General features: G+C 35.7%; 1 non-coding gene across 1 annotated transcript; it reads left to right on the top strand.

Moving 5' to 3' along the window:
• Nucleotides 1–9870: 9870 nt before the first annotated feature.
• On the top strand, nucleotides 9871–9977 carry LOC139860639 (small nucleolar RNA R71). Its single transcript, XR_011763267.1, has one exon. It is a non-coding gene; the product is annotated as a small nucleolar RNA R71 (small nucleolar RNA).

Below are 9977 nucleotides of genomic sequence, written 5' to 3'. Positions count from 1 at the left end.
TCCAAGGATCCTTTGAAGCTAGATCCATTTTTCTCATTTCCAGTAGTTTTATCCAGAAAACTTGAGGTAGTAATGATGTTCATAACATCATTCGATTCATACATATAAAGCTATCTTATTCGAAGGTTTAAACTTGTAATCACTAGAACATAGTTTAGTTAATTCTAAACTTGTTCGCAAACAAAAGTTAATCCTTCTAACTTGACTTTTAAAATCAACTAAACACATGTTATATATCTAAATGATATGCTAACTTAATGATTTAAAACCTGGAAACACGATGAACACCATAAAATCGGATATACCCCGTCGTAGTGAAACCGGGGGCTGTTTTGATTTGGATAATTAAAAACTATGATAAACTTTGATTTAAAAGTTGTTCTTCTGGGAAAATGATTTTTCATATGAACATGAAACTATATCCAAAAATCTTGGTTAAACTCAAAGTGAAAGTATGTTTTTCAAAATGGTCATCATGATGTCGTTCTTTCGACGGAAATGACTACCTCTTTAGTAATTGACATGTAACTTTAATTTCCAACTATAAACCTATAATTTCTCTGTTTGGATTCTTAAATTAGAGTTCAATATGAAACCATAGAAATTTGATTCACTCAAAACGGATTTAAAATGAAGAAGTTATGGGTAAAACAAGATTGGATATTTTTGATATTTTTAGCTACGGGAAATGTTTAACAAATCTATACAAATCATATCCTAGCTAACTTATATTGTATTATACATGTATTCTAATATATTATGTAATCTTGGGATACCATAGACACGTATGCAAATGTTTTGACATATCATATCGACCCATGTATATATATTATTTGGAACAACCATAGACACTCTATATGCAGTAATGTTGGAGTTAGCTATACAGGGTTGAGGTTGATTCCAAATATATATATACTTTGAGTTGTGATCTAGCCTAAGACGTGTATATACTGGGTCATGGATTGATTCCAGATAATATATATATCGATTTATTTCTGTACATCTAACTGTGGACAACTAGTTGTAGGTTATTAACGAGGACAGCTGACTTAATACACTCAAATCTTTAAAACATAATAAAAATAGTTGTAATTATATTTTGATCATACTTTGATATATATGTACATATTTGTATAGGTTCGTGAATCGATCCGTGGCCAAGTCTTATTTCTGAGGAAGGAAATATCTGTGAAAGTGAGTTATAGTCCCACTTTTAAAATCTAATATTTTTGGGATGAGAATACATGCAGGTTTTATAAATGATTTACAAAATAGACACAAGTACGTGAAACTACATTCTATGGTTGAATTATCGAAATCGAATATGCCCCTTTTTATTAAGTCGGGTAATCTAAGAATTAGGGAACAGACACCCTAATTGACGTGAATCCTAAAGATAGATCTATTGGGCTTAACAAACCCCATCCAAAGTACCGGATGCTTTAGTACTTCGAAATTTATATCATATCCAAAGGGTGTCCCGGAATGATGGGGATATTCTTATATATGCATCTTGTTAATTTCGGTTACCAGGTGTTCACCATATGAATGATTTTTATCTCTATGTATTGGATGTGTATTGAAATATGAAATCTTGTGGTCTATTATTACGATTTGATATATATAGGTTAAACCTATAACTCACCAACATTTTTGTTGACGTTTAAAGCATGTTTATTCTCAGGTGAATACTAAGAGCTTCCGCTGTTGCATACTAAAATAAGGACAAGATTTGGAGTCCATGTTTGTATGATATTGTGTAAAAACTTCATTCAAGAAACATATGTTGATGTAATATATTTCTATTGTAAACCATTATGTAATGGTCATGTGTAGACAGTATATTTTAGATTATCATTATTTGATAATCTACGTAATGTTTTTAAAACCTTTATTGATAAAATAAAGGTTATGGTTGTTTTAAAAATGAATGCAGTCTTTGAAAACCGTCTCATATAGAGGTCAAAATCTCGCAACGAAATGAATTAATATGGAACGTTTATAATCAATATGAACGGGACATTTCAGTAATTTCTTCATCTCCCTCATATTAATCAAAACAAGCTCATTTTCGGAAATTTTCAACTTTTTAGGGTTTTCTGGTGAGGCATTTTACACTTTTTAGGTATTTTCTGTTGATAACAAATACTCCCCCTAAAATACTAAAACATAAATTTTTTTTGACTTTTAGCATTTTAACAAAAGAAACAGAAAATAACTACAGACTATCATGCAAACATGTAAGAAATCAAGCTGAGAGATGCAGACAGGAAGCAAAAATATGCAATACAGATAATAAGAAACTAAAATCTATATGTCATGCATCCTACATGCAAAGTCTAAAAGTTTGATTAACCCTCACACACAACATCCGAAATTACTTTGTTTCGATCAACAATGCCATTCATCTCTAAAAGTAGCAAGAACCTAGGTTTATCGAAAGCCTTAGTGAAAAGGTCAGCCCTCTGGTCCTTAGTACATATTCTCTTAACCTCAATTATCTTTTTCTCATGGCAATCCCTAAGAAAATGATATTTAACACCTATGTGTTTAGTCTTAGAATGTTGCACAGGATTCTTAGTAATTGCAATAGTAGCAGTATTATCAATATAAAGAGGAGAGAAAGAGATTCTTAGTCCGTAATCGCGAAGTTGTTGTTGAATCCAAACAACTTGCGAACAGCAACTAGCAACAGCGATATATTCAGCTTCACACATGAAAAGCGCAACTGCAGTTTGTTTCTTGCATTGCCAGGTCACCAGCCTTTCACCTAAAAATTGACATCCTCTTGATGTAGATTTGTTGTTGATTTTGCAACATGCATAGTCTGAATCACTATATGCTACAAGATCAAACTATTCTTCGTTCGAATACCAGATGCCGAGATTTGGAGAATGTAACAGATAACGAAGAATTCTTTTGGCAGCTGTAAGATGAATTGTATTCGGTTTAACTTGATAACAAGCACACAGACATGTTGCGAAGATAATATCTGGCCTAAATGCAGTGAGATACATGAGCGATCCGATGATTGCTCGATAGTATGTAGGATCAACAGGCTCCCCTTCACAGTCTAACGAAATACCGTGATTCACAGCTAGCGGGGTCGACACAGGACGTTCTTGAGTCAAACTGAAACGTTCGAGTATAACATTTACATACTTTGCTTGATGAAGAAAAATTCCATTATCATTCTGTTCGACTTGTAAACCAAGAAAGTAGTGTAAGAGACCCAATTTGCTCATTTCGAATTCGTCCTTCATAACCTGCTCAAACTCATCGACGAGTTCCTGCTTAGTAGAACCGAAAATAATGTCGTCTACATAGATCTGGACCAAAATAATATCAACATCTTTAACCTTCGTGAATAGAGTATAGTCTACCGTGCCCATTTGATAACCTTTTTTGATCAGATAACTTGACAAACGTCCATACCAAGCTCTTGGGGCTTGATGTAAACCATATAGGGCTCTTCGTAAACGGTAAACTTTGTCAGGATGAAGATGATCTTCAAAACCCGGTGGTTGATTGACATATACTCTTTCATTAAGCTTTCCATAAAGAAATGCACTCTTGACATCCATTTGAAACACTTTGAACTTCATAAATGAAGCAAAAGTCAAGAAAATGCGAATGGCTTCCAATCTGGAAACAGAAGCAAAAACTTCATCATAATCGAATTCAGGATCTTGCTGATAACCTTTAGCAACTAATCTTGCTTTATTACGGATAACATTGCCATCTTCGTCAAATTTGCACTTCCAAACCCATTTGAGATCTTTAGCACCATGCGGCTTAGTAACTAGCTTCCAAATATCTAAATGATGGAATTGCTGAATCTCTTCTTGCATTGCCATGACCCAATCAACATGCTTCAAGGCTTCCTTTGTTGTCTTTGGCTCTATTCTAGAAATATGACATGAGTACTCGTAGTATGCAGCAGCAGCTGTCATGTGAGTATCAACTTGACCATCAAATTGAACTGGCCTTCTTGTTCTAACACATGCATTTGGATCTCCAATAATATTCTCTCTAGGATGATCAGCTGTAGTTCTGGGAACTAGTTGTGCGGGAACAGGTATCTCATGATGTAGATTCGTAGTATTACCAATATCTTCAGGATTATCAGAACTCTCACTTGAAATATCATATCCGCAGGTATCGTACACTGGATCAACGTCTTGATCTGAATCTTGAACGGGTTCATTGACAGTGGGTAATAGAGTTGGAGTTGGTGTAGGTGCAGATACTTCTGGTTCATTTTGTAAATCAAACAGCATTTTTAACTCAACTTCCTTCTCCGTCTGATCTGGAGCAAGATTGAATGAGTCAATCAGCTCATCATAGTTGTAAATCCAAGGATGACTCTTAGAAGCACTCTTTGTATAATTCCTCTGGACATCAACTTCAGACCATTCTTCAACACATCTTGTCTCATTGTTGAAAACTCGCTTGTTAGGAGAACTATACCCAAGAAATACTCCAGTAACCACTTTTGAATCAAACTTACTTCCTGATTTTCTCTTCAAGATGGTACACGGTGCACCAAATGGTTCTAGATGCTTCAAAGATGGTTTTCTCCCGTGTAATAGCTCATAGAAAGTTTTACCCAGTCGTTTAACAGTCAGAACTCGATTCATAGTGTAACACGCATTTGCAACAGCTTCACTCCAAAAATGAACAGGTAACAATGAATCTGCTAGCATTGTTCTAGCTGTCTCGATCGATACTCTATTCTTTCTTTCACCAACACCATTCATCTGAGGAGTGTATGCAGAACTGAACTGCATATTGATACCTTTTTTGATACAAAAACCTGCAAGATACTGATTCTTGAATTCTGTACCGTTGTCGCAACGAATCTTTCTTATCTTTAGATTAAAACCTGTCTCTAATCGATTGATTAGCACTTTCAAATTCTCAAAAGTATTGGACTTCTCTTTCAAAAACATTACCTAAGAAAATCTTGAATAATCATCAGTTACAACCAAACAATACTTACTTCCATCATTGCTTTCAAAATGAATTGGACCGAAAAGATCCATATGTAACAATTCAAGTGGAGCAGAGATTGGATTATACTTCACCAGCTTATGAGCTTTCTTGCTCTGCTTACCCATCTTACACGGAACACATGTTCGTGGAATCTAAAAAGATCGAAGATCAACACCTTCTATAAGATTGTTGTGGACAAGGTGATTCATTTTCCGAAAACTTAAATGACCCATGCGTTTGTACCAAGTAATAGAATCTTGTTCAGTTGCTTTAGAAACAAAATCTTGATGATGTTCAGCAGTTGAAGTAGCAACATTCATATCTACTATATATAAATCAGCTTGTCTAGGAGCCTTCATCAAAATCATTTCTGGAGGAATCACAAACTCTGGTTTCAAAATGTAGCTGAATTCGTCATCAAATGCTACCTTGAAAGATTTTTTACAGATTTGTGAAACCGACAACAGATTGTTTGCAAGCTCTTGACAATAGTTTACTTTGTCAAAACTAACTTTTTCATTCTTCAATAAACCTTGAGCTGAAATGTGACATCCTTTATCTCCAGCAAATGCTACATAACCTCCCTTAATTGGGTGTACATCCGAAAGAAGAGATAGATGTCCAGTCATATGTCTCGAAGCGCCGCTATCCACTATCCAGGTGTTGTTTGTAGGTACCCTGGTTCCCTGCACATCACATTAAAAAAATTAATTGATAATGGGAACCCACGCCCGGACGGCAGTAGGTTGTCCATTAACACCCATAGCTTGAACTTCCATCCATTTCCCATTTGAGTCCGGTGGAATCTCATCATTAGATCGCGTGATAAAATGTGACGCCCCGTACAAAACCATCATGTACAGATCATCAACAATAGGATCATTACAAGGTCAAACACTATATGCTGTTTGAAAACCAGTTTTGCATTCATAAAAGGTAGCGTTTACAAAAGATAATGTGACACAAAGGTCGTTACAAAGTCTTTATTTGAAAATAACATAAATTACAAATGCAAAAGAAAAGTTCCATGATTGAGACATCTCTAAGTTATGCAGCGGAATTCTAGCACAGCAGGTCCTTAACAGCAAGTTTAAACACCAAGACAGCAAGTCTAAACAGCGAAAGCAACAAACCTCTAAACACCTGAGAAAACATGCTTAAAAACGTCAACAATAATGTTGGTGAGCTATAGTTTAAGTTGTAACAGTAATGTAAGGTAGGCCACGAGATTTCAGTGTTCCAAAACAGTATGAAAAGTATATGTTTAACCGTGGGCACTTGGTAACTAACTTAACGTTTATAACCCCCTAAAAGTACACTTGGCGAGTGCGTATGTTTACGAAGTATTAAACACCCGTTAAATGCTAGCGCAACTAGCCCGAGTGGGGATGTCAAACCCTATGGATCCATATCTAAGATTCGCGTTCACCGGTTCAAAAACCAATGACTAAACGTTACCGAGCTAAGGGGAAAGTTTATGCCATTGTATAACCCACACATATATAAAGTTTAAGTACTCGTGCCTAGTATGTAAAACGTAAAAAGCGCATGTATTCTCAGTCCCAAAATAGTTAAAGTAAAAAGGGATGCTATAACTCACAGTGATAAGAGCGGTAAAGTCGATAATGAAAGTATGCAAGTAGTAAGTCGGTTCGAAAGGTCGTCAACCTAAGTCAAAGGTTACTAGGTCAGTATGTTATCCTCATAAGTTCTAATAGTGCATAAAATAAGTTTAAGTGTCATCATCATCATCATTCATCATTGTAAAAGCTAAGTAAGTTTAACAAGTATAGAGATCGAAACAAAAGGCTGACTTCGGACAGCTGTTACGACCTCTATACAAATCGAAAAGATGCGTAGTTAGTGTCTATGGCTCTGTATATGAGTACTCTAACCTTTGACCAATTTTCATAACCTAACTCGTCTTCGTTTGACCGTGGTGATGGTTTAAGTGCGAGTAGGTCAGAAATTTCAGCACAACGTTAATATTGTGTAGTGACTTTCGGAAGGCCATAAATCCTAAACCGTAACTCGGATTAAGACGAGGTCTAAACGGAAAATCATCTACTCGAATCGAACTAACTGAAAACAAACTTTCCAGTGGCCAAGGTTGTTTGATCAGATCCAGAAAACAGTAAGCAAAGTGCTCTGGTGGGGTTCTTAGTGCTTGATGCTCATCACGGTTCTCATCCTTGATGCTTGTAGCTTCAAGTGTACAACTCGTTGATGGGTTAGCATCACCTTGACCAAGATTCTACCATCAACACACTATATGTTAAGACCAAGTAAGAACACAACTCATTTAAGAGTCTTAGATGGATGATGAACCAAGGTTACATCATATCCTTAGTCTTAACACAATTACAGGTTACATTTACAACTAAAGCTACAAACTTTACTTCAATCAAGCAAGTATGAACATAATCTAAGTCAAATGAAGTGATGGAACCCTAAACTAGAGAGCTTGGATCCTTTTCACACAAGTTATAAGGTCACAAAGTTGGAAAGCTTGAACCTTTAGTGTTCTTGAAGACCTTGAAGCATAAAGCTTAGATCTTTAAGTTACATGAAGACCATAAATACAAGTTTTGATCTTTATAACAAAATAATGAGATCATAAGTTAGGAAACTTAGATCCAACAAAAGATATGAAGATTCAAGCTAGAAAGCTTGCATTTTGGTTGTTCTTGAAGATCTTGAAGCATAAAGCTTGGATCTTTAAGTTACATGAAGATTACAAACACAAGTTTGAATCTTTATAACAAAATAAAAAGATTAAAGTTGAAAGATATAGATCTACAAAGTAGGTGAAGATTCAAAGCTAGAAAGCTTGAATCTTCCATGTTCTTGAAGGATTCAAATCTAAGTTTGAATCTACAAGATGTAATCAAGATCAGAGCTAAAAAGCTTGATCCTTTATTGATGATGATGAATACAAAAATGATAAGAGAAGAAGAAGACGAAATTCAAAAACTTACAAGTTTTAGAGTGAGAAAGACTAGAGAGGAAATAAGAGAGTAAGTGTGTGTGAAATATAAATGAGAGCAAGTGTAAAATTGATTGAATAAGGCTTGTATTTATAGGTGAATGAGGTGAGGGGAGGGGGTTTGTGGCCGTGATTTTCATGGGGGGACAAGGGAGACCAACTTTTGCTTTTTGGTTAATGGTTGTCTAAAGTTGGTGCTTATGTTAGGATTCCATGCAACATTAAGGATAATACTTGACACAAATGCTAGCATGTTCCCTCTAATAAATGGGCATTTATCTTACTTATTAATGGGTTACTAGCTATTAATAATTGGGCTAATTAAATAGTCCACTAACTAGTGTAGGGTGGGCTAAGGCCCAACAAGGTAGAAAGTCCAACAAGACTAACTAGTAAGCATAAGTAAATTACTACGCGTAATTAAACATTTAAAAACCCAAGTAATTATTATTATGAAATAATAATTAAGATTTCGTAGTCATAATATTCCGATTACGACAAAAGTTAAACGTGTACGCTGTTTGTTCGTAACGTCAAGTGACACTAACAGTCATAAAGGCTTCCGGTGATCAAGTTAAGTATCCTACGTACTTAAAGGCACGTTTTAACACATAAATGAAAGTAAGCCATGTGTATAAAGATTCCAGAGTATAAAGTAGCACAGTACGCACAAATACGCAGTTTCACAAAAATGAAGGCAGAAAAACAAGTCGAAAAAGTCAGGTCGTTACATAAAGGGTTGTGGATGGGGATCTTCAATTCCTTCATTCAAGGTTAGATCGCGTCGAGTGGTTATGGCATTAACATTCTCATTTCGGCTTGGGTAGTTAGGGTTTTGATTGGTGCTTTCAATTGGAATGACCCTTGTGTTGTTATTGTGTTGGTTTTGGTTGTTTCGGGTATTGTTGTAGTTGTTGTTTGGGTTGACTTGAGTGTTTGAAGGCAAAGTGCCCTGAGGTCTTTCGGCAACTTAGTTTGAAAGTCTTCCAATGGTGCTTTCTAGGTTTTGAAATGAAGCTTGTTGATGTTTCAATTGTTGCTTTAAGAACTCGTTCTCCTTCAACAAGAATGCTTCGGTTGTTTCCGCCTTCTTTATGTAATTTTGCATGATTTCTTCTAGACTCTTTGAAGGTTGGAATTGTTGAATGTATTGTTGAGGTTGTCGATTGTAACTTTAGTTATTTTGTGGTTGACTATAACCTTGGCTTTGATTGCTTTGATTTCCTTGGTTGGTATAAGGTTGATTTTTCTATGGTTGTTGGTTTTGTGATTGGTAATTATTGTTTTAGTTTTGGTAATAGTTTGGGTTGTAACCTTGGTTTCGGTTTTAATTGGTAAATCTGGGTGGTGGATTGGTTTGAGAGTTGAATGAGACTTGCTTTTGGTTAGGGTTGTAGTAGCTTTGATTAGATTGATAAGAATTGTTGCCTTGGTTTGATGATCCACCCCTTTGATAGTTTTGATTACTCACATAGTTTACATGAGCATCCGAATTCATGGGAATATCGTCCAAATCAATATGGTTGCATTGGTTGATTTGTGGACAATTCTTTGTGAGATGTGGGCCATCGCACCTTTCACAACCTACTTGCATTGCGACTATCGATTGTTGTAGCTTCTTCAACTCTTTCCCATACATTCGAAATTGATTGTTTAAGCTTGCAAGCGTGATTTGATCGTTGTCACTCTCCACTTGAGCTACACTTTTTCTTGGTAAATCTCGGGGTGAAGGGGCCCATTCGTAAGTACTAACCGAGATGTCTTCTTACAAAGTTTTATCCACATTTGATGATTTATACATAAACACTCCTCCCGCGGAGGAATCAAGATGTTGTCTAGTCAAAGGAGTAGTACCGCGGTAGAATGTGTTGATGTACTCCTTCTTTATCAAACCATGTGGTGGTCAAGGTATTAGCATCTTCTTGAAATGTATCCATGCATCATACAAAGACTCATCACTCCTTTGAGTGAATGCATTAATCTCCATCCTAAGTCG

Source organism: Rutidosis leptorrhynchoides, chromosome 7, assembly GCF_046630445.1.
Source record: "Rutidosis leptorrhynchoides isolate AG116_Rl617_1_P2 chromosome 7, CSIRO_AGI_Rlap_v1, whole genome shotgun sequence".
Taxonomy (NCBI): Eukaryota; Viridiplantae; Streptophyta; class Magnoliopsida; order Asterales; family Asteraceae; genus Rutidosis; species Rutidosis leptorrhynchoides.
The sequence above is the reverse complement of the archived record's forward strand: the minus strand, read 5'-3'. Positions and strand labels throughout refer to the sequence as shown.